Source organism: Saccoglossus kowalevskii, chromosome 5 (genome assembly GCF_978046115.1).
Source record: "Saccoglossus kowalevskii chromosome 5, keSacKowa6.1, whole genome shotgun sequence".
Taxonomy (NCBI): Eukaryota; Metazoa; Hemichordata; class Enteropneusta; family Harrimaniidae; genus Saccoglossus; species Saccoglossus kowalevskii.
This window is the reverse complement of record NC_140645.1, coordinates 18,329,382-18,354,316: the sequence shown is the minus strand read 5'-3', so window position 1 is coordinate 18,354,316 and position 24,935 is coordinate 18,329,382. Positions and strand designations below refer to the sequence as shown.

Here is a 24,935-nt window from a genome sequence, read left to right as displayed (position 1 = left end):
TTGAGTCACTTGTATTTTTTTCTATTTATTGACGATATTTGATAGAAACCTGTCTATAGTATCAAGTGTTAATTGTCTTAGAGATTATGAATTACGTTAGTAAACCAATGTTGGTATTCAACATTTAAAATTTGAAAACGAATATACTCAAATTATCGAAAATATGATATGCACCTTCAACCCTACATTATAAGCACACAAACACATGCATAAAAAGTAATAACTATACTTCCTTCCAGTATGGAACAGAATAAAATGTATTGGGTGCAATTCGTCATGCATCTTTCCAAAATGATCCGGGATTGGCTGCTCAACATGGCAAATAAACAGTTATGTAACTCCACGAATATGGGAAGTAATATATATCCATTTGTAGTAGACATATATTGCTCGTGTGCGTGTTTTTGCCATATGGAATAACTGAATCCTGTGAATTCAGAACATTACGTTTATATTTAGTTTCGTAATTGAGTATTACACTTATTTTGTGTTTGGGAAAATAATGACTTAGTCATCTTTAACTTCCAATACCGAATTGACTAACGGGAAATTTGTTTATCTTTTACCTCACTATACATCACAAATATGTGTGGATAATTCCGACAGTATTCAGGGCAACGTAGTTTCGTGATCGTCGATTATACGACGTACTTTAAACACTTGAACTGGCCAAAACACTCGTTTAGCACTTTCCTCTACGAAATAGAGGTCATTCACAATGTGTAACCAAGGATTAACATTTGTATAATGTCGAAGTAAGTTGTAAATCTATAATGTGAAAAACAAATAAACTGCTGATAATAACCACGTTCAGAGGGATTTTCAGGTCGTGCCAAAGGAGGTGGTAATCCTCGAGGAAGTAACTGGCTCGAGCCAAAATCACACCTTTAATTTATCATTTCACAAACAAGTATTTTTCATTTAATCGAAACATTATAACAGTCTTTTGAAATATTACAATCTGACTAAATACAAATATAATATGCTGTCTTGGAATTTAATTATTTTGAAAGTACGAACATGTACAACATATCGTCAACCTCTTACGGGGAGATTTGTAGATGCAATACAACCATAACAAATACTAAAAAATCGTGAATAATTCGCCATCGATATGAATATAGAATGCTAGCTGATAACTTGCAATTAACGAAATCGATAAAATGACAAGGTAAGTGGAGTAATATAGTGCAGGGAAAACAAAAACAATATTCAAATAGACGGCCTTTGCGTTTGTTACCACATTACGTAGATAGACACAAAGAATACATTTTTCACATAAACATGCACAATTAACGAACTTCACAGCGCAGCTAAATTTCCAATTTGCCTCAATATGGAATAAGATTTTTAAATCTTAATTTTGTAGAGTTGGGATGCTATTCTACAAAACAAAGAAGAGTTAATGATGCCAGTATTATCAGCGATAAAACATCCGGTGATTATGATTTGTGAATACAGATGTATTAGCGTTTAAGATATTTTACCATGTGCTATTAATAAAACGTCCGCTGAACGGTATTCTGTTTTGTTTGGTCAAAGAACATTCATTTTTAGAAAGTATATCTAACTAAAAATGTGCCACAAATCACAAATACTTGATCGTAGCTATAGAGGGCGTTTTCGAAATGTTAAACGACATATTTTCGATTTTTTTTGTGTGTAAACCTGGCATGCATGTAACTACCTAATAGCTTGTTCAAATAAATATATAAACGTATTTTCGGGTATCAAACATAGAATGCCAGGACTAACAACACAACTAGACAAAAGTATGTCATCTGAATAAATAGCAGACGACGACAGAAATTTAGTGGCGCCAACTTGTACATGCATCGTTCTTTTTTGGGGGGATTCACTTTTCTTTGCAAAGTAACAGAAACAAGAAACATGACCATATTTTTGACAACGACAAACATAATTATAACAACCCAGTAAGCATACATAACAACATATTTTTGAAATATATGGAAACCTTTTCACAAGATTATGCATATCTACACATGGCTTTGCACAATGACGCAGCTATTTATATTTTTAGATTAAGAGCATTATACTACTATTAGCTTTAATACAGAGGTACGTCCAATATACGCCACGTATTCAGTAGAATATCAACGTTTTAACTTGAGTTTCGCTCTATCGAAAATTGTCCGAAGTCCTGCAGTAGTATTAAGGTAAATAATTGTTATACTGCATATTGCATATTTAGCCAATGTCACACACTGCTCGGAAATGCTAAGCACCTGACAACCTTAAAATAAGAAATATTATTGTACTTGCCAATATGGTATCTATTGATTTATATTGTTATAGGAGTGAAAACATATCACGCGTTACTGTAGTGTTTCAAATTACCATGAAAACAGAGCAGTTGTGAAAATTAAATAATCGTAATTGATTGAGGGCGAAACAAATTATTATATTGTTCATCAATTATGTATTTCAGATGTGTGTTTTTTTACAAAAAGCTATGTATGTTCATGTAATTTATTGTGGCAATGTCTGCTAGCTCGTGAGAACTATCTCTGGCGGCTTTCGATTTTTAACTCGAGTGACGAGTTTAACTCGCATTGAACCAAAATTTATATATTATTAGAAACATTAAACTATAGTCTTCTTAAATATATGTGTGTTCAGTGGTTTTACGTACGCCCTTCTTTCAATTTTTAGGTCGGCATTTCCATTGCCAATAAACTATTCTGTTTTAGTCGCATTGCCCCCAACTCAAACCACAACACTTTGGTAAATAATCAATGAAATAGTTTGTCTGGACACATTCAAGTTCCTCTCATTATCACCTTGAGCTGTGAAAATTTGGTGTTAATCCGACGACAATAAGTATACGTTATTTTTTGTTAAAGACCTTGTATTTTGAAAAACATAAACTCCTAGAAAACGTCGATGAAGTCACAGCAAAGATTTTCAAGCTTGTTTATCTGCACAAGCGATTTGTTTTCCCATCAAGGTCTGTTTTAACATGTGTAGGGGCATCCAAATGTGTAAGGCTATTGGAAACCAAAAAAGTAAAAGGAATGGAATAGATATTGTTCAATAAAATCGCCAGATGAAAACACCAAAATTACCTTGTGTCAGACACGTTCATATGCAAATGACTAATTTGTGAAATAATCAGGGGCGGAGACAAACCACTCAAATGTTTGGAAACACTCATTGTGTGTCAGATAGCTATTGATAACACACCCTAACATTGCTTTGTTTTGAGTTAATCTTTGAAATTTATAGGCACACAAAATAAACCTGTGTTGTTGATTTTGAAAAACAATACTGAAGCTGCCTTGCTTCCCTTTAAAAAAATCGACATTTTAACCAACTTACATGACATTCTAAGTTACGTTGACTTTATCAGATGAAAGTTTATAGTGCATTTCATCAATTAATAAATATATGTGAAAATCGTAATTTTCAACACAAATAATAGTCTCGCTACCTTAAGTGAATCATCTAAATAGTACAAAATATGGTGTCCAAAATAATAGATTTTTTTGAAACAGGGATAATTACTGACATCCCTGTGGTGCAAATGGTTTGGTTGCTATCAGCGCGATTCAAAATTAGAGCAAATCATTAATATGCTGGTATAGTAACTAGCAGTACTACTAAAACGTCATACAATTATAATCTTTTGTGTTTTTGAAGTTTACATACATTATGTTCATGTTGTCGATAAAACAAATTCTACCTCATTGGTTTACCTCGACCTTTTCTTTTATAAACATTGATTTGAAAAGCAAGACATCAACACAGTTGTCATCTGCGAAATGAAAAAAATGTATATATATATTGAAAACACTAGTATGTATTGTTAATAATGTTATTCTTTTCTCAGAAAGGGTATGTTCCAAATTAAAATATCGGTCACCTGATTGGTCTTATTTTATTTTCTTTGTGGCCGGCGATAATTTAACGATTACCATGAAAACTGAACGGCTGTGCAAATTAAATAAACGTAATTCATTCTGAACGAAACCAATTAATATATTCTTCACCAAATATGTATTTCATATGTTTTTTTCCGTAAAAACTATGTATATTCATGTAATTTAATGTGGCAATGTCTGCTATCTCGTCAAAACTTTTCCTTGCGACTTTCGATTTTTAACACGAGTGACGAGTTTAACCCGCATTGATCCCATTTTTATATATTATTCGAAACATTAAACCATAGTCTCCTTAACTATATATAAGTTCGGTGGTTTCACTTACGCCATTCTTTCAATTTTAGGAACGCATTTATATTGCCTATACATTATCTCGCTACCTTAAGTGAATCATCTAAATAGTTCAAAACATGATGTCCAAAATAAAAGATTTTTTCGAATCATGTATAATTACTGACATCCCTGTGGTGAAAATGGTTTGGTTGCCAACAGCGCAATTCAAAATTAGAGCAAATCATTAATATGCTGGTAATAAATGGCAGTACTACTAAAACGTCATAAAATTATAATCTTTTGTGTTTTTGCAGTTTACAGAAAAGGTCTCTGCTTTTCGGCCTTTAAATTTCATTGCGATTTTCAACACAACGGCAGCATATGACACAAATTCACTGTTCTCTTGATCGATCGATTGATCGTATTACGTTCTTATGTTATTAATGGCAGTGTTTCGAAATGAACACCGACTAATTGCGTTTGTGTGTTTGAATGTGAATAAAATAAAAACGTTAACAATTAAATTGTTTATATTCACAAAATACTTTATTTACACTTTCCTGTCTGGAATGCATTTTTTAGTACAGTGCAATACAAACAAAAAAACATGACCATTTCTTTGGCAACGACAAACTTCCAACAACCCAACGTAGATTTGCTCAGTAGCGCAGCCATTTATATTTTCATATTAAGAGCATTATACTATTAATATATTTTACGTATATGCCACGTATCCAGTATATGAGCAACGTTTTTACTTGTATTTCACAGCATCGAAAATTATACGAAAATTAGTCCTAATTAATAATTGTTATACTTGCATATTTAGCCAGTGTCACATAGCGGACGAAAATTAAATTGTTTGTATTCAAAGAATACTATATATTAACATTAAATTATTCTAATTTATACATATCTATGTAGAAATTCTAATAAGAATTTTGCTTTGAATGGAAATAACCTCTAAGTCTTATTTCTGTCGCCTGTAACACTGAATTTAGCTTATGTATATTGTGACCATACACACCATAGTGTCGCAATATAATGAATATATTGACAATTTAACGTCCCATTTATGTATTCATAAACAACATTTAATATCTTCAATGCGTCTGTTTTCAAATTACCTTATTATCAAATCAGATGAAAATGAAATTCTAATAAATTCCAAGACGTGTTTACAATGTCAACAACGGCCATGTCACCAGTGCGTTAAATAATAACCCGCGCATCAAACATTTCATACCGAGAGTCATTTGAGAAGGGTCGTGTGAAATCAAGCCTAGTTTCACACTGAGCTGATGCTATTCACCACCATAACGCCGTATTTCCTTGTTGACGCTGAATAACCGTTAATTATACGCAACTCGTTCTTATAATAGAAATAAATACACTTCACAACAGTAACGCAAACTTATAATGACACAAATTATTGCTTTTACAATTTTGAGACAAATAGTTAGAATTCTGACTGAATCCAATAGTACCAATAGTAATACCAACTGTAAATAACGACGTTTTCTTTAAAACAAATTTTCATCATTATTGCTTATCCATTCAATCTTTCAATATAAATTTAATTGAAACAATTAAAATTCACAATTGAAACAAAATCTGTCTTTTTGAATAGAATACATAGACTAGGGATATTTCATTTTATGTATACGTTTGTTTTTCTCTAGATATGGCACCAATGCTTCTTTTGATATGCATAGTCGCAACAACCATGAGCTTCGGAGAGATTCGAGCTGTTTCCTCCGAGCGAGCACCAGATATCGAACTTAATGTTCATAATGGACAAACAAGTGCAAATCATGATAACCGTTCAAAAGATCTACAAGTGAGATGTCCTATTGGATTCTGGTGTTGAAGATACTGACATAGCATGAATGAATGAATCATCTGAATAAAACAATTGAAGCTTGAGATAGTGAAATTGAGTCACTTGTATTTTTTTTTCTATTTATTGACGATATTTGATAGAAACCTGTCTATAGTATCAAGTATTAATTGTCTTAGAGATTATGAATTACGTTAGTAAACCAATGTTGGTATTCAACATTTAAAATTTTAAAACGAATATACTCAAATTATCGAAAATATGATATGCACCTTCAATCCTACATTATAAGCACACAAACACATGCATAAAAAGTAATAACTATACTTCCTTCCTGTATGGAACAGAATAAAATGTATTGGGTGCAATTCGTCATGCATCTTTCCCAAACGATCCGGGATTGGCTGCTCAACATGGCAAATAAACAGTTATGTAACTCCACGAATATGGGAAGTAATATATATCCATTTGTAGTAGACATATATTGCTCGTGTGCGTGTTTTTGCCATATGGAATAACTGAATCCTGTGAATTCAGAACATTACGTTTATATTTAGTTTCGTAATTGAGTATTACACTTATTTTGTGTTTGGGAAAATAATGACTTCGTCATCTTTAACTTCCAATACCGAATTGACTAACGGGAAATTTGTTTATCTTTTACCTCACTATACATCACAAATATGTGTGGATAATTCCGACAGTATTCAGGGCAACGTAGTTTCGTGATCGTCGATTATACGACGTACTTTAAACACTTGAAATGGCCAAAACACTCGTTTATTACTTTCCTCTACGAAATAGAGGTCATTCACAATGTGTAACCAAGGATTAACATTTGTATAATGTCGAAGTAAGTTGTAAATCTATAATGTGAAAAACAAATAAACTGCTGATAATAACCACGTTCAGAGGGATTTTCAGGTCGTGCCAAAGGAGGTGGTAATCCTCGAGGAAGTAACTGGCTCGAGCCAAAATCACACCTTTAATTTATCATTTCACAAACAAGTATTTTTCATTTAATCGAAACATTATAACAGTCTTTTGAAATATTACAATCTGACTAAATACAAATATAATATGCTGTCTTGGAATTTAATTATTTTGAAAGTACGAACATGTACAACATATCGTCAACCTCTTACGGGGAGATTTGTAGATGCAATACAACCATAACAAATACTAAAAAATCGTGAATAATTCGCCATCGATATGAATATAGAATGCTAGCTGATAACTTGCAATTAAAGAAATCGATAAAATGACAAGGTAAGTGGAGTAATATAGTGCAGGGAAAGCAAAAACAATATTCAAATAGACGGCCTTTGCGTTTGTTACCACATTACGTAGATAGACACAAAGAATACATTTTTCACATAAACATGCACAATTAACGAACTTCACAGCGCAGCTAAATTTCCAATTTGCCTCAATATGGAACAAGATTTTTAAATCTTAATTTTGTAGAGTTGGGATGCTATTCTACAAGACAAAGAAGAGTTAATGATGCCAGTATTATCAGCGATAAAACATCCGGTGATTATGGTTTGTGAATACAGATGTATTAGCGTTTAAGATATTTTACCATGTGCTATTAATAAAAAGTCCGCTGAACGGTATTCTGTTTTGTTTGGTCAAAGAACATTCATTTTTAGAAAGTATATCTAACTAAAAATGTGCCACAAATCACAAATACTTGATCGTAGCTATAGAGGGCGTTTTCCAAATGTTAAACGACATATTTTCGATTTTTTTTTGTATAAACCCGGCATGCATGTAACTACCTAATAGCTTGTTCAAATAAATATATAAACGTATTTTCGGGTATCAAACATAGAATGCCAGGACTAACAACACAACTAGACAAAAGTATGTCATCTGAATAAATAACAGACGACGACAGAAATTTAGTGGCGCCAACTTGTACATGCATCGTTCTTTTTTGGGGGGATTCACTTTTCTTTGCAAAGTAACAGAAACAAGAAACATGACCATATTTTTGACAACGACAAACATAATTATAACAGCCCAGTAAGCATACATAACAACATATTTTTGAAATATATGGAAACCTTTTCACAAGATTATGCATATCTACACATGGCTTTGCACAATGACGCAGCTATTTATATTTTTAGATTAAGAGCATTATACTACTATTAGCTTTAATACAGAGGTACGTCCAATATACGCCACGTATTCAGTAGAATATCAACGTTTTAACTTGAGTTTCGCTCTATCGAAAATTGTCCGAAGTCCTGCAGTAGTATTAAGGTAAATAATTGTTATACTGCATATTGCATATTTAGCCAATGTCACACACTGCTCGGAAATGCTAAGCACCTGACTACCTTAAAATAAGAAATATTATTGTACTTGCCAATATGGTATCTATTGATTTATATTGTTATAGGAGTGAAAACATATCACGCGTTACTGCAGTGTTTCAAATTACCATGAAAACAGAGCAGTTGTGAAAATTAAATAATCGTAATTGATTGAGGGCGAAACAAATTATTATATTGTTCATCAATTATGTATTTCAGATGTGTTTTTTTTTACAAAAAACTATGTATGTTCATGTAATTTATTGTGGCAATGTCTGCTAGCTCGTGAGAACTATCTCTTGCGGCTTTCGATTTTTAACTCGAGTGACGAGTTTAACTCGCATTGAACCAAACTTTATATATTATTAGAAACATTAAACTATAGTCTTCCTAAATATATGTGTGTTCAGTGGTTTTACGTACGCCCTTCTTTAAATTTTTAGGTCGGCATTTCCATTGCCAATAAACTATTCTGTTTTAGTCGCATTGCCCCCAACTCAAACCACAACACTTTGGTAAATAATCAATGAAATAGTTTGTCTGGACACATTCAAGTTCCTCTCATTATCACCTTGAGCTGTGAAAATTTGATGTTAATCCGACGACAATAAGTATACGTTATTTTTTGTTAAAGACCTTGTATTTTGAAAAACATAAACTCCTAGAAAACGTCGATGAAGTCACAGCAAAGATTTTCAAGCTTGTTTATCTGCACAAGCGATTTGTTTTCCCATCAAGGTCTGTTTTAACATGTGTAGGGGCATCCAAATGTGTAAGGCTATTGGAAACCAAAAAAGTAAAAGGAATGGAATAGCTATTGTTCAATAAAATCGCCAGATGAAAACACCAAAATTACCTTGTGTCAGACACGTTCATATGCAAATGACTAATTTGTGAAATAAACAGGGGCGGAGACAAACCACTCAAATGTTTGGAAACACTCATTGTGTGTCAGATAGCTATTGATAACACACCCTAGCATTGCTTTGTTTTGAGTTAATCTTTGAAATTTATAGGCACACAAAATAAACCTGTGTTGTTGATTTTGAAAAACAATACTGAAGCTGCCTTGCTTCCCTTTAAAAAAATCGACATTTTAACCAACTTACATGACATTCTAGGTTACGTTGACTTTATCAGATGAAAGTTTATAGTGCATTTCATCAATTAATAAATATATGTGAAAATCGTAATTTTCAACACAAATAATAGTCTCGCTACCTTAAGTGAATCATCTAAATAGTACAAAATATGGTGTCCAAAATAATAGATTGTTTTGAAACAGGGATAATTACTGACATCCCTGTGGTGCAAATGGTTTGGTTGCTATCAGCGCGATTCAAAATTAGAGCAAATCATTAATATGCTGGTATAGTAACTAGCAGTACTACTAAAACGTCATAAAATTATAATCTTTTGTGTTTTTGAAGTTTACATACATTATGTTCATGTTGTCGATAAAACAAATTCTACCTCATTGGTTTACCTCGACCTTTTCTTTTATAAACATTGATTTGAAAAGCAAGACATCAATATAGCTGACTCGCCATGCCGTACATAGAAACAGGAATTAACACATTAAAAGACAACAACAATGCTAAAATAGTGATGACGGACATTAGCCATATTGCGGACACCGAGCTATCAACATAGTTGTCATCTGCGAAATGAAATATATATATATATATATTGAAAACACTAGTATGTATTGTTAATAATGTTATTTTTTTCTCAGAAAGGGTATGTTCCAAATTAAAATATCGGTCACCTGATTGGTCTTATTTTATTTTCTCGGTGGCCGGCGATATTTTAACAATTACCATGAAAACAGAACAGCTGTGCATAATAAATAAACTTAATTCATTCAGAACGAAACCAATTAATATATTCTTCACCAAATTTGTACTTCATATCTTTTTTTTATAAAAAAACTATGTATATTCATGTAATTTATTGTGGCAATGTCTGCATTGATCTCATCTTTATATATTATTGGAAACATTAAACCATAGTCTTCCTAACTATATATAAGTTCGGTGGTTTCACTGACGCACTTCTTTCAAATTTTAGAAAGGCATTTCTATTGCCAATACATTATTTCGCTACCTTAAGTGAATCATCTAAATAGTACAAAATATGGTGTCCAAAATAAAAGATTTGTTCGAATCATGTATAATTACTGACATCCCTGTGGTGAAAATGGTTTGGTTGCCAACAGCGCAATTCAAAATTAGAGCAAATCATTAATATGCTGGTATAGTAACTAGCAGTACTACTAAAACGTCATACAATTATAATCTTTTGTGTTTTTGAAGTTTACAGAAAAGGTCTCTGCTTTTCGGCCTTTAAATTTCATTGCGATGTTCAACACAACGGCAGCATATGACACAAATTCACTGTTCTCTTGATCGATCGATTGATCGTATTACGTTCTTATGTTATTAATGGCAGTGTTTCGAAATGAACACCGACTAATTGCGTTTGTGTGTTTGAATGTGAATAAAATAAAAACCTTAACAATTAAATTGTTTATATTCACAAAATACTTTATTTACACTTTCCTGTTTGGAATGCATTTTTTAGTACAGTGCAATACAAACAAAAAAACATGACCATCTCTTTCGCAACGACAAACTTCCAACAACCCAACGTAGATTTGCTCAGTAGCGTAGCCATTTATATTTTCACATTAAGAGCATTATACTATTAATATATTTTACGTATATGCCACGTATCCAGTATATGAGCAACGTTTTTACTTGTATTTCACAGCATCGAAAATTATACGAAAATTAGTCCTAATTAATAATTGTTATACTTGCATATTTAGCCAGTGTCACATAGCGGACGAAAATTAAATTGTTTGTATTCAAAGAATACTATATATTAACATTAAATTATTCTAATTTATACATATCCATGTAGAAATTCTAATAAGAATTTTGCTTTGAATGGAAATAACCTCTAAGTCTTATATCTGTCGCCTGTAACACTGAATTTAGCTTATGTATATTGTGACCATACACACCATAGTGTCGCAATATAATGAATATATTGACAATTTAACGTCCCATTTATGTATGCATAAACAACATTTAATATCTTCAATGCGTCTGTTTTCAAATTACCTTATTATCAAATCAGATGACAATGAAATTCTAATAAATTCCAAGACGTGTTTACAATGTCAACAACGGCCATGTCACCAGTGCGTTAAATAATAACCCACGCATCAAACATTTCATACCGAGAGTCATTTGAGAAGGGTCGTGTGAAATCAAGCCTAGTTTCACACTGAGCTGATGCACCACCATAACGCCGTATTTCCTTGTTGACGCTGAATAACCGTTAATTATACGCAACTCGTTCTTATAATAGAAATAAATACACTTCACAACAGTAACGCAAACTTATAATGACACAAATTATTGCTTTTACAATTGTGAGACAAATAGTTAGAATTCTGACTGAATCCAATAGTACCAATAGTAATACCAACTGCAAATAACGACGTTTTCTTCAAAATAAATTTTCATCATTATTGCTTATCCATTCAATCTTTCAATATAAATTTAATTGAAACAATTAAAATTCACAATTGAAACAAAATCTTTCTTTTTGAATAGAATACATAGACTAGAGATATTTCATTTTATGTATACGTTTGTTTTTCTCTAGACATGGTACCAATGCTTCTTTTGATATGCATAGTCGCAACAACCATGAGCTTCGGAGAGATTCGAGCTGTTTCCTCCGAGCGAGCACCAGATATCGAACTTAATGTTCATAATGGACAAACAAGTGAAAATCATGATGACCGTTCAAAAGATCTACAAGTGAGATGTCCTATTGGATTCTGGTGTTGAAGATACTGACATAGCATGAATGAATGAATCATCTGAATAAAACAATTGAAGCTTGAGATAGTGAAATGGAGTCACTTGTATTTTTTCTATTTATTGACGATCTTTGATAGAAACCTGTCTATAGTATCAAGTGTTAATTGTGTTAGAGATTATGAATTACGTTAGTAAACCAATGTTGGTATTCAACATTTAAAATTTGAAAACGAATATACTCAAATTATCGAAAATATGATATGCACCTTCAATCCTACATTATAAGCACACAAACACATGCATAAAAAGCAATAACTATACTTCCTTCCTGTATGGAACAGAATAAAATGTATTGGGTGCAATTCGTCATGCATCTTTCCCAAACGATCCGGGATTGGCTGCTCAACATGGCAAATAAACAGTTATGTAACTCCACGAATATGGGAAGTAATATATATCCATTTGTAGTAGACATATATTGCTCGTGTGCGTGTTTTTGCCATATGGAATAACTGAATCCTGTGAATTCAGAACATTACGTTTATATTTAGTTTCGTAATTGAGTATTACACTTATTTTGTGTTTGGGAAAATAATGACTTAGTCATCTTTAACTTCCAATACCGAATTGACTAACGGGAAATTTGTTTATCTTTTACCTCACTATACATCACAAATATGTGTGGATAATTCCGACAGTATTCAGGGCAACGTAGTTTCGTGATCGTCGATTATACGACGTACTTTAAACACTTGAACTGGCCAAAACACTCGTTTATCACTTTCCTCTACGAAATAGAGGTCATTCACAATGTGTAACCAAGGATTAACATTTGTATAATGTCGAAGTAAGTTGTAAATCTATAATGTGAACAACAAATAAACTGCTGATAATAACCACGTTCAGAGGGATTTTCAGGTCGTGCCAAAGGAGGTGGTAATCCTCGAGGAAGTAACTGGCTCGAGCCAAAATCACACCTTTAATTTATCATTTCACAAACAAGTATTTTTCATTTAATCGAAACATTATAACAGTCTTTTGAAATATTACAATCTGACTAAATACAAATATAATATGCTGTCTTGGAATTTAATTATTTTGAAAGTACGAACATGTACAACATATCGTCAACCTCTTACGGGGAGATTTGTAGATGCAATACAACCATAACAAATACTAAAAAATCGTGAATAATTCGCCATCGATATGAATATAGAATGCTAGCTGATAACTTGCAATTAAAGAAATCGATAAAATGACAAGGTAAGTGGAGTAATATAGTGCAGGGAAAACAAAAACAATATTCAAATAGACGGCCTTTGCGTTTGTTACCACATTACGTAGATAGACACAAAGAATACATTTTTCACATAAACATGCACAATTAACGAACTTCACATCGCAGCTAAATTTCCAATTTGCCTCAATATGGAATAAGATTTTTAAATCTTAATTTTGTAGAGTTGGGATGCTATTCTACAAAACAAAGAAAAGTTAATGATGCCAGTATTATAAGTGATAAAACATCTGGTGATTATGATTTGTGAATACAGATGTATTAGCGTTTAAGATATTTTACCATGTGCTATTAATAAAAAGTCCGCTGAACGGTATTCTGTTTTGTTTGGTCAAAGAACATTCATTTTTAGAAAGTATATCTAACTAAAAATGTGCCACAAATCACAAATACTTGATCGTAGCTATAGAGGGCGTTTTCCAAATGTTAAACGACATATTTTCGATTTTTTTTGTATAAACCCGGCATGCATGTAACTACCTAATAGCTTGTTCAAATAAATATATAAACGTATTTTCGGGTATCAAACATAGAATGCCAGGACTAACAACACAACTAGACAAAAGTATGTCATCTGAATAAATAGCAGACGACGACAGAAATTTAGTGGCGCCAACTTGTACATGCATCGTTCTTTTTTGGGGGAATTCACTTTTCTTTGCAAAGTAACAGAAACAAGAAACATGACCATATTTTTGACAACGACAAACATAATTATAACAACCCAGTAAGCATACATAACAACACATTTTTGAAATATATGGAAACCTTTTCACAAGATTATGCATATCTACAATGACGCAGCTATTTATATTTTTAGATTAAGAGCATTATACTATTATTAGCTTTAATACAGAGGTACGTCCAATATACGCCACGTATTCAGTAGAATATCAACGTTTTAACTTGAGTTTCGCTCTATCAAAAATTGTCCGAAGTCCTGCAGTAGTATTAAGGTAAATAATTGTTATACTGCATATTGCATATTTAGCCAATGTCACACAATGCCCGGAAATGCTAAGCACCTGACAACCTTAAAATAAGAAATATTAGTGTACTTGTAAATATGGTATCTATTGATTTATATTGTTATAGGAGTGAAAACATATCACGCGTTACTGCAGTGTTTCAAATTACCATAAAAACAGAGCAGTTGTGAAAATTTAATAATCGTAATTGATTGAGGGCGAAACAAATTATTATATTGTTCATCAATTATGTATTTCAGATGTGTTTTTTACAAAAAACTATGTATGTTCATGTAATTTATTGTGGCAAAGTCTGCTAGCTCGTGAGAACTATCTCTTGCGGCTTTCGATTTTTAACTCGAGTGACGAGTTTTACTCGCATTGAACCAAACTTTATATATTATTCGAAACATTAAACCATAGACTTCCTAAATATATATATATGTGTTCGGTGGTTTTACGTATGCCCTTCTTTCAATTTATAGGTCGGCATTTCCATTGCCAATCAACTATCTCGCTACCTTAAGGTAGCGGGACTATTATTTGCATACTTGTTTTCATCTTCTAATTGTGACCAAATGACTACAAATAGACCCAGGAAAGTATAAATTAGTAGAATCGCCAGACTTCAAGCTTTTCAAAGGTGTATTTGGCATGCCCTTATCTACGGTGCGTTACTTAATGAAACGTGAAAAATTACTTTTTTTGTAAAAAAAAATAATTACGCATTTATGCTGGTGATAAGAAGTTTTTTTTCACTTTTCCAAGTTGTTCATTAGCCAGGTAAATTGAATGTGTCAGGTTAGTTTTATTCAAGCAACGCGTTTTGAAAAGTAATGTCCTGAATTTTAATTTCTGTTTTAGTCGCATTGCCGCCAACTTAAACCACAACACATTGGTTAATAATCCATGAAATAGTTTGTCTGGAAACATTCAAGTTCCTCTCATTATCAAATTAAAGCTGTGAAAATTTGGTGTTAATCCGACGACAATAAGTATACGTTATTTGTTGTACCTTGTATTTTGAAAAAATAAACTCCTAGAAAACGTCGATGAAGTCACGGCAAAGATTATCAAGCTTGTTTATCTGCACAAGCGATTTGTTTTCCCATCAAGGTCAATTTAACATGTGTAGGGGCATCCAAATGTGTAAGGCTATTGGAAACCAAAAAATAAAGGGAATGCGATCGCTATAGTTCAATAAAATTGCCAAATGAAAACAACAAAATCACCTTGTGTCTGACACATTCATATGCAAATGACTAATTTGTGAAATAAACAGGGCGGAGACAAACCACTCAAATGTTTGGAAACACTCATTCTCATAGCTACTGATAACACATCCTAACATTGCTTTGTTTTGAGTTAATCTTTGAAATTTATAGGCACACAAATTAAACCTGTGTTGTTGATTTTGAAAAACACTACTGAAGCTGCCTTGCTTTCCTTCAAAAAATCGACATTTTAACCAACTAACATGACATTCTAAATTACGTTGACTTTATCAGATGACAGTTTATAGTGCATTTTATCAATTAATAAATAAATGTGAAAATCCTAAATTTTCAACACAAATAATAGTCTCGCTATCTTAAGTGAATCATCTAAATAGTACAAAATATGGTGTCCAAAATAATTTTTTGAAACGGATAATTTCTGACATCCCTGTGGTGAAAATGGTTTGGTTTCTATCAGCGCGATTCAAAATTAGAGCAAATCATTAATATGCTGGTATAGTAACTAGCAGTACTACTAAAACGTCATACAATTATAATCTTTTGTGTTTTTGAAGTTTACATACATTATGTTCATGTTGTCGATAAAACAAATTCTACCTCATTGGTTTACCTCGACCTTTTCTTTTATAAACATTGATTTGAAAAGCAAGACATCAATATAGCTGACTCGCCATGCCGTACATAGAAACAGGAATTAACACATTAAAAGACAACAACAATGCTAAAATAGTGATGACGGACATTAGCCATATTGCGGACACCGAGCTATCAACACAGTTGTCATCTGCGAAATGAAGAAAATGTATATATATATATATATATATATCAGCGTTTGTGACAGCTAATAATTGATAGGAAATACGATATTTTACAAAAATATCAATGGGTAAATGATAGTAGTCATAGGCAAAACAGTCACTGAGCGGACTTTTGAAGGCTCACTGAAAACACTAGTGTGTATTGTTAATAATGTTATTCTTTTCTCAGAAAGAATATGTTTCAAATTAAATATCGGTCACCTGATTGGTGTTATTTTATTTTCTCGGTGGCCGGCGATATTTTAACAATTACCATGAAAACAGAACAGCTGTGCAAAATAAATAAACGTAATTCATTCAGAACGAAACCAATTAATATATTCTTCACCAAATTTGTATTTCATATCTTTTTTTTATAAAAAAAACTATGTATATTCATGTAATTTATTGTGGCAATGTCTGCATTGATCCCATCTTTATATATTATTGGAAACATTAAACCATAGTCTTCCTAACTATATATAAGTTCGGTGGTTTCACTGACGCACTTCTTTCAATTTTTTAGAAAGGCATTTCTATTGCCAATACATTATCTCGCTACCTTAAGTGAATCATCTAAATAGTTCAAAACATGATGTCCAAAATAAAAGATTTTTTCGAATCATGTATAATTACTGACATCCCTGTGGTGAAAATGGTTTGGTTGCCAACAGCGCAATTCAAAATTAGAGCAAATCATTAATATGCTGGTAATAAATGGCAGTACTACTAAAACGTCATAAAATTATAATCTTTTGTGTTTTTGAAGTTTACAGAAAAGGTCTCTGCTTTTCGGCCTTTAAATTTCATTGCGATTTTCAACACAACGGCAGCATATGACACAAATTCACTGTTCTCTTGATCGATCGATTGATCGTATTACGTTCTTATGTTATTAATGGCAGTGTTTCGAAATGAACACCGACTAATTGCGTTTGTGTGTTTGAATGTGAATAAAATAAAAACCTTAACAATTAAATTGTTTATATTCACAAAATACTTTATTTACACTTTCCTGTTTGGAATGCATTTTTTAGTACAGTGCAATACAAACAAAAAAACATGACCATCTCTTTCGCAACGACAAACTTCCAACAACCCAACGTAGATTTGCTCAGTAGCGTAGCCATTTATATTTTCACATTAAGAGCATTATACTATTAATATATTTTACGTATATGCCACGTATCCAGTATATGAGCAACGTTTTTACTTGTATTTCACAGCATCGAACATTATACGAAAATTAGTCCTAATTAATAATTGTTATACTTGCATATTTAGCCAGTGTCACATAGCGGACGAAAATTAAATTGTTTGTATTCAAAGAATACTATATATTAACATTAAATTATTCTAATTTATACATATCCATGTAGAAATTCTAATAAGAATTTTGCTTTGAATGGAAATAACCTCTAAGTCTTATATCTGTCGCCTGTAACACTGAATTTAGCTTATGTATATTGTGACCATACACACCATAGTGTTGCAATATAATGAATATATTGACAATTTAACGTCCCATTTATGTATGCATAAACAACATTTAATATCTTCAATGCGTCTGTTTTCAAATTACCTTATTATCAAATCAGATGAAAATGAAATTCTAATAAATTCCAAGACGTGTTTACAATGTCAACAACGGCCATGTCACCAGTGCGTTAAATAATAACCCGCGCATCAAACATTTCATACCGAGAGTCATTTGAGAAGGGTCGTGTGAAATCAAGCCTAGTTTCACACTGAGCTGATGCACCACCATAACGCCGTATTTCCTTGTTGACGCTGAATAACCGTTAATTATACGCAACTCGTTCTTATAATAGAAATAAATACACTTCACAACAGTAACGCAAACTTATAATGACACAAATTATTGCTTTTACAATTGTGAGACAAATAGTTAGAATTCTGACTGAATCCAATAGTACCAATAGTAATACCAACTGCAAATAACGACGTTTTCTTCAAAATAAATTTTCATCATTATTGCTTATCCATTCAATCTTTCAATATAAATTTAATTGAAACAATTAAAATTCACAATTGAAACAAAATCTTTCTTTTTGAATAGAATACATAGACTAGAGATATTTCATTTTATGTATACATTTGTTTTTCTCTAGACATGGTACCAATGCTTCTTTTGATATGCATAGTCGCAACAACCATGAGCTTCGGAGAGATTCGAGCTGTTTCCTCCGAGCGAGCACCAGATATCGAACTTAATGTTCATAATGGACAAACAAGTGCAAATCATGATGACCGTTCAAAAGATCTACAAGTGAGATGTCCTATTGGATTCTGGTGTTGAAGATACTGACATAGCATGAATGAATGAATCATCTGAATAAAACAATTGAAGCTTGAGATAGTGAAATGGAGTCACTTGTATTTTTTCTATTTATTGACGATCTTTGATAGAAACCTGTCTATAGTATCAAGTGTTAATTGTGTTAGAGATTATGAATTACGTTAGTAAACCAATGTTGGTATTCAACATTTAAAATTTGAAAACGAATATACTCAAATTATCGAAAATATGATATGCACCTTCAATCCTACATTATAAGCACACAAACACATGCATACAATGTAATAACTATACTTCCTTCCTGTATGGAACAGAATAAAATGTATTGGGTGCAATTCGTCATGCATCTTTCCCAAACGATCAGGGATTGGCTGCTCAACATGGCAAATAAACAGTTATGTAACTCCACGAATATGGGAAGTAATATATATCCATTTGTAGTAGACATATATTGCTCGTGTGCGTGTTTTTGCCATATGGAATAACTGAATCCTGTGAATTCAGAACATTACGTTTATATTTAGTTTCGTAATTGAGTATTACACTTATTTTGTGTTTGGGAAAATAATGACTTATTCATCTTTAACTTCCAATACCGAATTGACTAACGGGAAATTTGTTTATCTTTTACCTCACTATACATCACAAATATGTGTGGATAATTCCGACAGTATTCAGGGCAACGTAGTTTCGTGATCGTCGATTATACGACGTACTTTAAACACTTGAACTGGCCAAAACACTCGTTTATCACTTTCGTCTACGAAATAGAGGTCATTCACAATGTGTAACCAAGGATTAACATTTGTATAATGTCGAAGTAAGTTGTAAATCTATAATGTGAAAAACAAATAAACTGCTGATAATAACCAAGTTCAGAGGGATTTTCAGGTCGTGCCAAAGGAGGTGGTAATCCTCGAGGAAGTAACTGGCTCGAGCCAAAATCACACCTTTAATTTATCATTTCACAAACAAGTATTTTTCATTTAATCGAAACATTATAACAGTCTTTTGAAATATTACAATCTGACTAAATACAAATATAATATGCTGTCTTGGAATTTAATTATTTTGAAAGTACGAACATGTACAACATATCGTCAACCTCTTACGGGGAGATTTGTAGATGCAATACAACCATAACAAATACTAAAAAATCGTGAATAATTCGCCATCGATATGAATATAGAATGCTAGCTGATAACTTGCAATTAAAGAAATCGATAAAATGACAAGGTAAGTGGAGTAATATAGTGCAGGGAAAACAAAAACAATATTCAAATAGACGGCCTTTGCGTTTGTTACCACATTACGTAGATAGACACAAAGAATACATTTTTCACATAAACATGCACAATTAACGAACTTCACAGCGCAGCGCAGCTAAATTTCCAATTTGCCTCAATATGGAATAAGATTTTTAAATCTTAATTTTGTAGAGTTGGGATGCTATTCTACAAAACAAAGAAGAGTTAATGATGCCAGTATTATCAGCGATAAAACATCCGGTGATTATGATTTGTGAATACAGATGTATTAGCGTTTAAGATATTTTACCATGTGCTATTAATAAAAAGTCCGCTGAACGGTATTCTGTTTTGTTTGGTCAAAGAACATTCATTTTTAGAAAGTATATCTAACTAAAAATGTGCCACAAATCACAAATACTTGATCGTAGCTATAGAGGGCGTTTTCCAAATGTTAAACGACATATTTTCGATTTTTTTTTGTATAAACCCGGCATGCATGTAACTACCTAATAGCTTGTTCAAATAAATATATAAACGTATTTTCGGGTATCAAACATAGAATGCCAGGACTAACAACACAACTAGACAAAAGTATGTCATCTGAATAAATAGCAGACGACGACAGAAATTTAGTGGCGCCAACTTGTACATGCATCGTTCTTTTTTGGGGGGATTCACTTTTCTTTGCAAAGTAACAGAAACAAGAAACATGACCATATTTTTGACAACGATAAACATAATTATAACAACCCAGTAAGCATACATAACAACATATTTTTGAAATATATGGAAACCTTTTCACAAGATTATGCATATCTACACATGGCTTTGCACAATGACGCAGCTATTTATATTTTTAGATTAAGAGCATTATACTACTATTAGCTTTAATACAGAGGTACGTCCAATATACGCCACGTATTCAGTAGAATATCAACGTTTTAACTTGAGTTTCGCTCTATCGAAAATTGTCCGAAGTCCTGCAGTAGTATTAAGGTAAATAATTGTTATACTGCATATTGCATATTTAGCCAATGTCACACACTGCTCGGAAATGCTAAGCACCTGACAACCTTAAAATAAGAAATATTATTGTACTTGCCAATATGGTATCTATTGATTTATATTGTTATAGGAGTGAAAACATATCACGCGTTACTGCAGTGTTTCAAATTACCATGAAAACAGAGCAGTTGTGAAAATTAAATAATCGTAATTGATTGAGGGCGAAACAAATTATTATATTGTTCATCAATTATGTATTTCAGATGTGTTTTTTTTTTACAAAAAACTATGTATGTTCATGTAATTTATTGTGGCAATGTCTGCTAGCTCGTGAGAACTATCTCTTGCGGCTTTCGATTTTTAACTCGAGTGACGAGTTTTACTCGCATTGAACCAAACTTTATATATTATTCGAAACATTAAACCATAGACTTCCTAAATATATATGTGTTCGGTGGTTTTACGTATGCCCTTCTTTCAATTTATAGGTCGGCATTTCCATTGCCAATCAACTATCTCGCTACCTTAAGGTAGCGGGACTATTATTTGCATACTTGTTTTCATCTTCTAATTGTGACCAAATGACTACAAATAGACCCAGGAAAGTATAAATTAGTAGAATCGCCAGACTTCAAGCTTTTCAAAGGTGTATTTGGCATGCCCTTATCTACGGTGCGTTACTTAATGAAACGTGAAAAATTACTTTTTTTGTAAAAAAAAAATAATTACGCATTTATGCTGGTGATAAGAAGTTTTTTTTTTCACTTTTCCTAGTTGTTCATTAGCTTGGTAAATTGAATGTGTCAGGTTAGTTTTATTCAAGCAACGCGTTTTGAAACGTAGTGTCCTGAATTTTAATTTCTGTTTTAGTCGCATTGCCGCCAACTTAAACCACAACACATTGGTTAATAATCCATGAAATAGTTTGTCTGGAAACATTCAAGTTCCTCTCATTATCAAATTAAAGCTGTGAAAATTTGGTGTTAATCCGACGACAATAAGTATACGTTATTTGTTGTACCTTGTATTTTGAAAAAAATAAACTCCTAGAAAACGTCGATGAAGTCACGGCAAAGATTATCAAGCTTGTTTATCTGCACAAGCGATTTGTTTTCCCATCAAGGTCAATTTAACATGTGTAGGGGCATCCAAATGTGTAAGGCTATTGGAAACCAAAAAATAAAGGGAATGCGATCGCTATAGTTCAATAAAATTGCCAAATGAAAACAACAAAATCACCTTGTGTCTGACACATTCATATGCAAATGACTAATTTGTGAAATAAACAGGGCGGAGACAAACCACTCAAATGTTTGGAAACACTCATTCTCATAGCTACTGATAACACATCCTAACATTGCTTTGTTTTGAGTTAATCTTTGAAATTTATAGGCACACAAATTAAACCTGTGTTGTTGATTTTGAAAAACACTACTGAAGCTGCCTTGCTTTCCTTCAAAAAATCGACATTTTAACCAACTAACATGACATTCTAAATTACGTTGACTTTATCAGATGACAGTTTATAGTGCATTTTATCAATTAATAAATAAATGTGAAAATCCTAAATTTTCAACACAAATAATAGTCTCGCTATCTTAAGTGAATCATCTAAATAGTACAAAATATGGTGTCCAAAATAATTTTTTTAAACGGATAATTTCTGACATCCCTGTGGTGAAAATGGTTTGGTTTCTATCAGCGTGATTCAAAATTAGAGCAAATCATTAATATGCTGGTATAGTAACTAGCAGTACTACTAAAACGTCATAAAATTATAATCTTTTGTGTTTTTACAGTTTACAGAAAAGGTCTCTGCTTTTCGGCCTTTAAATTTCATTGCGATTTTCAACACAACGGCAGCATATGACACAAATTCACTGTTCTCTTGATCGATCGATTGATCGTATTACGTTCTTATGTTATTAATGGCAGTGATTTATGGCAGTGTTTCGAAATGAACACCGACTAATTGCGTTTGTGTGTTTGAATGTGAATAAAATAAAAACGTTAACAATTAAATTGTTTATATTCACAAAATACTTTATTTACACTTTCCTGTTTGGAATGCATTTTTTAGTACAGTGCAATACAAACAAAAAAACATGACCATCTCTTTGGCAACGACAAACTTCCAACAACCCAACGTAGATTTGCTCAGTAGCGCAGCCATTTATATTTTCATATTAAGAGCATTATACTATTAATATATTTTACGTATATGCCACGTATCCAGTATATGAGCAACGTTTTTACTTGTATTTCACAGCATCGAAAATTATACGAAAATTAGTCCTAATTAATAATTGTTATACTTGCATATTTAGCCAGTGTCACATAGCGGACGAAAATTAAATTGTTTGTATTCAAAGAATACTATATATTAACATTAAATTATTCTAATTTATACATATCTATGTAGAAATTCTAATAAGAATTTTGCTTTGAATGGAAATAACCTCTAAGTCTTATTTCTGTCGCCTGTAACACTGATTTTAGCTTATGTATATTGTGACCATACACACCATAGTGTCGCAATATAATGAATATATTGACAATTTAACGTCCCATTTATGTATGCATAAACAACATTTAATATCTTCAATGCGTCTGTTTTCAAATTACCTTATTATCAAATCAGATGAAAATGAAATTCTAATAAATTCCAAGACGTGTTTACAATGTCAACAACGGCCATGTCACCAGTGCGTTAAATAATAACCCGCGCATCAAACATTTCATACCGAGAGTCATTTGAGAAGGGTCGTGTGAAATCAAGCCTAGTTTCACACTGAGCTGATGCTATTCACCACCATAACGCCGTATTTCCTTGTTGACGCTGAATAACCGTTAATTATACGCAACTCGTTCTTATAATAGAAATAAATACACTTCACAACAGTAACGCAAACTTATAATGACACAAATTATTGCTTTTACAATTTTGAGACAAATAGTTAGAATTCTGACTGAATCCAATAGTACCAATAGTAATACCAACTGTAAATAACGACGTTTTCTTTAAAACAAATTTTCATCATTATTGCTTATCCATTCAATCTTTCAATATAAATTTAATTGAAACAATTAAAATTCACAATTGAAACAAAATCTTTCTTTTTGAATAGAATACATAGACTAGGGATATTTCATTTTATGTATACGTTTGTTTTTCTCTAGACATGGCACCAATGCTTCTTTTGATATGCATAGTCACAACAACCATGAGCTTCGGAGAGATTCGAGCTGTTTCCTCCGAGCGAGCACCAGATATCGAACTTAATGTTCATAATGGACAAACAAGTGCAAATCATGATGACCGTTCAAAAGATCTACAAGTGAGATGTCCTATTGGATTCTGGTGTTGAAGATACTGACATAGCATGAATGAATGAATCATCTGAATAAAACAATTGAAGCTTGAGATAGTGAAATTGAGTCACTTGTATTTTTTTCTATTTATTGACGATATTTGATAGAAACCTGTCTATAGTATCAAGTGTTAATTGTCTTAGAGATTATGAATTACGTTAGTAAACCAATGTTGGTATTCAACATTTAAAATTTGAAAACGAATATACTCAAATTATCGAAAATATGATATGCACCTTCAACCCTACATTATAAGCACACAAACACATGCATAAAAAGTAATAACTATACTTCCTTCCAGTATGGAACAGAATAAAATGTATTGGGTGCAATTCGTCATGCATCTTTCCAAAATGATCCGGGATTGGCTGCTCAACATGGCAAATAAACAGTTATGTAACTCCACGAATATGGGAAGTAATATATATCCATTTGTAGTAGACATATATTGCTCGTGTGCGTGTTTTTGCCATATGGAATAACTGAATCCTGTGAATTCAGAACATT

General features: G+C 32.2%; 3 long non-coding RNA genes across 3 annotated transcripts; all 3 read left to right on the top strand.

Annotated features, from left to right (window-relative positions):
• The first annotated feature begins 8,198 nt into the window (after positions 1-8,198).
• Positions 8,199-12,274, top strand: LOC146745838 (uncharacterized). The gene is made up of 2 exons (XR_014929525.1): positions 8,199-8,289; positions 12,021-12,274. It is a non-coding gene; the product is annotated as an uncharacterized LOC146745838 (long non-coding RNA).
• Positions 12,275-14,313: 2,039 nt separating this feature from the next.
• LOC146745837 (uncharacterized) lies at positions 14,314-18,867 on the top strand. Its single transcript, XR_014929524.1, has 2 exons — positions 14,314-14,434; positions 18,614-18,867. It is a non-coding gene; the product is annotated as an uncharacterized LOC146745837 (long non-coding RNA).
• Positions 18,868-20,955: 2,088 nt separating this feature from the next.
• LOC146745836 (uncharacterized) lies at positions 20,956-24,490 on the top strand. The gene is made up of 2 exons (XR_014929523.1): positions 20,956-21,047; positions 24,237-24,490. It is a non-coding gene; the product is annotated as an uncharacterized LOC146745836 (long non-coding RNA).
• The last annotated feature ends 445 nt before the right edge of the window (positions 24,491-24,935 follow it).